The following is a 3907-nucleotide window of genomic DNA, read 5'->3' as shown; positions in this document are numbered from 1 at the left end:
CTACGAAAATATTTGATTTACAAATAAGGAATCCTACTTCGCGGAATTTCATTTATCACGGTAGGGTCTAGAACCGATTAGCCGCGATAAACGAGGGTTCACTGTAATGCAGATGTAGTTTCGTTAAACTGTAACACCTTATGATTCTGTTAGGCAGCAGCACAGGAATCAGGGATTGTCCCTCTACACACCAAGGCCTCCTTTCCTCCCTTTACAGGAAGTTGGGAGCCGATCAAGGCTACCGGGCATGCACCAATTCAGGCCTCTGAGACAGGAAGCCAGTACACCTGGGAGGGCCCTGGTCTAGCCCAGGTGAACTTAATTCAGCCAATGAAGTCAACCAGTACCATCGACCACACCTCCCAGCGGAAGACCCCAGAAGGCTGTAACATCAAGCCCACCACTCTCTTTTGCCAGCTGCTCCTCAGGGGTGCTGAGGTTTCTCTGGCCTCAGGTCTCCACGTGTGGGTGTGAAGTGCCCTTGGGGTGCCTATGTAAGCTCTGAAACCTCTTCTATCCGTTATAAACACTCACTTGGATCACAAACCAGGCTTCAATGTGAATTATTTTCCTTGGGAAGCCCAGGACCGAGGTATTTCCCACCCGAGGAACCTAACATTCCCTTCTACCCTTTGACCCATTTAAAATTTATTCTAATCTCGATTATTTTCTACTTTCTTTTGCATTGATGTTTTTCTCTGTTTTTTTTTTGTTGTTGTTTTTCTGTTACTGCTGTTGGGGTTTTGGGGAGTTGTTTTTGTTGTTGGGGACTTGGGGGGGGGTGTTTGGGGGAGGTATGCTTTTCTTTATCTGAAATCCAGGATATATGAACCTATAGAGTCAGTAACTAGAGCAATCGTCCCTTAGAGTTATGGCAAGGTAGTTTGTGCAGGAAATGAGGAGCTCCTAATAATGCATACAAGAACGAAGAAAATGCTCCATAATGTATTGTGCTGGTGGTGATGATGGCACAGTTCTTTTCTATATGTTTTAACCATTGAGTTGTATGATCTGTGAATTATAGGTCAATAAAACTGATACGTTAAAAGAAAACATTGGCGATGACTGACTACATGGATTTCACAATCGACCATTTTTGTCTAGCCCTTCCATGAGGAGATGAGAATACTAAGAGCAAAAATGTATGTAGCCTGTACCATACCCCAGCCATCGTTCTAAGCACTTTGCAGATAGTACCTAATTCTCACAAAAACCTTAGGAAGCAGGTAATATTACTTCCTATCTTAAATTGAAACTGTAAGGTAGTCGAGAGGCACCAGAAACCAAATCAGTCAAATTAGAACAAACAGGCTTTATTAGGGAGAAAAACCCAGCCTGGGCAAAGTCCCACAGTCCACAACATCCGGGCTGGGGGAGTCGCACTGCAGGCTACAGGGGTGATGCTTATATATGGACAGGTATGTCCGGGTTTCTGGAATGTAAGGTGTCTTCCTGGTTGCGGGTGTATTCGTGCTGGGTGCAGAGCAGTGGGCAGGAACAAAGCGGACACTGAGCCAAACTGGCCATGCTGGGTGCAGAGTGGAGGGTCGAGAGCAAAGTGGGCACTGAGCCAAATGGGCCATGCCAGTGCCAAGTGCAGAGCAGCAGGTCGAGAATAAAGCGGGCCATTAGCCAGCTCTGGTCAGCTCCGCAGGTGTGTGTGGGAGATTCAAGGCCACTTGCTGCTAGTTGTTTCAGCTAGCTCTGGTCAGCTCCGCCCGGGTGGGGGAGATTCAAGGTCACTTGCTGCTAGAAGCCAGTCTGGTATTGATCCAGCCATACAGAAACCTAGAGAGGTCAAGCAATTTATCTAAGGTCACACAACTCAGAAAAGGTGGAGCTGGCTTGAAATTTTATTCTAACCTCACCATACCCTGCCAAAGGCATCTGACTATTCTCATGCTAAACAAGGCAGAGCCCCCAGGATAAAAATAACTGAGAATGTTCACACATTGTAAAGACAGTAACCAAGGTTGTTGAACAACTTATGCAGAAACCGTTGGGTGCTGTGGAAACCTTCAGGGGAAACACAATAAAATAGTGTTTGTTTTTTCAACTATTTAAAAAGAGTATATTATTATTTGGCAGATTGGGAAACAGGATTCAGAGAAACAAAAATGGTCCAGCCCATGGTCCTGCTGATGTTGGGAAAGTCGAGACAGCGTCCAAGAGCAGTCCTACATGGTCATGAAAAAAAAACAAAACTGGGTCCCCTAGAATTCACGTCAAGAACGACTGTGTGTGTTCTCTAAACCCAATTAGGAGAGGGCGGGGCGCCTGAACTGCCAACGCCCAGGCTGTCCATCAAGAGCTTCAGTGTCCACTAGGGAAGCCATTAACCGCATGAGCCCTGGTCTCACTGGAGGATAAGCATGGGACTGCTAACAGCTAGCTCATCAGTTCGAACGCACAGCCACTCGGAGAGAAAAGATAAGGCTATCCCATGAAGAGTTGCAGTCTGAGAAACTTTGTAAAGGGTTCTTCCGAGTCACTTTGAGGGATCGTGGGACACCTAAGCATGAGTGGTTCCAATTCACCCCAGTGACACTCCTGGATGAAGGCCTGTCAATCTGCTCCCCTAGAGGTGACAGCCCGCAAAGCTGTAAGAGCAGTGCTACTCTGTGACACATGGGGTCACCATGAGTCGGAATGGACTAAACCAGCAATGGGTTTGTTTTGGTGTGTGTGTGTTTGGGGGGCTGTCATCACAAAAAGTTCGTTAAGACAACACCCATCTAGAGATGGCTTTGCAAGAACCTGACAATTATTCCCTCAAAAGGGGCGAGTTGGGATTTTCTGGCTCATCTTTGTTTGGGCCGGGTTCGAACTAGGCAGCCCTGTTTGGACTAAGCTGAAGCAGGTCCAGGCCCTGCACGTCCTTCCCTGTTCATCCCAAAGGTCAGCAGCAGACGGTGACAGATAAGATAACCAGTGAAACCAGATGTTCTGGGTTCAAAGAAAGCCGCAAGAAGTCGACAAGCAATTCTCGGAGTTCCCATATGCTAATTGCCATACATTCTTCACCACCCCCTTAAAAACCAGCACCCCAAGCTGCTGAGCATGACTTCCCTGACCTGTTGGCCTAGGTCACGGAACCTCGTCTGGGAGCTCCCCCAAATGAAGCTATTTCTGTTTCTACTCTCCTTTGTCCTATCAGTTATGTCTGTCTGTCTCCTGTACCTCAGTTTCACCTTTACATTTGGTGCTGAAACTTGGGAGAGGTAGGGACATGGGCTCCGTGCTGTCCCGGCCTTGCTTTGGTTGGGATGCAGCCCACCCCTCCTCTCCTCTCGAACCTCTGGAGCCTGTCTGAATGAGTGACTTCTGGTCAGTATCTCTCTGTGTATGTTCGTTGGGTCTTGTTTGTCTTGCTTGTCTTTCTGGACACCGAGGACCAGCAAACTCATACAGGAACTTAGGATCCACAGACGGCTAACTAGCTGAAAGCCCTGAAAAGCAAGCATGCTAGGAAGCTTTACATGGCGCCGCTGCAGGGGGTTATTCTGCTACCCTAGTACTAAGAGGAGCTGGAAATAACTGCCTTTACCCAAAAGGGGTGCCATGATAAGGTCAGTTTCTCATGTCCATCTTTTCTCTGTGTCTATGTCTACTTTCTCTCATGTGGCCTCCAGCCTTTTATCTCTGTGTTTACCTCCTGGGATTCCTGCTGATAACAGGACTCCTAGCACTAGGCCAAGCAGTCACTGCACCTTCTGCCTGGACTGGAACGCAGAGGGCGTGTCTGAGCATTTTCTACCTGTTTGTGTGTTTTGCGTTTGTGGCTCTGCGGTGCTTTCTCTAAAATTTTCTGCTTCCCCTTCCTCTCACCCTGAACAAAGACCTGACCAACCTCCATCTGACCGGCCATAAAGCCAGGTCCCCCCCTCCTCAGCTTCCATTTTGTCTC

The sequence above is a fragment of the Echinops telfairi genome, unplaced genomic scaffold (genome assembly GCF_000313985.2).
Source record: "Echinops telfairi isolate 266 unplaced genomic scaffold, ASM31398v2 ScPeMD7_655;HRSCAF=1070, whole genome shotgun sequence".
NCBI classification, from domain to species: domain Eukaryota; kingdom Metazoa; phylum Chordata; class Mammalia; order Afrosoricida; family Tenrecidae; genus Echinops; species Echinops telfairi.
This window is presented reverse-complemented; position numbering follows the sequence as displayed.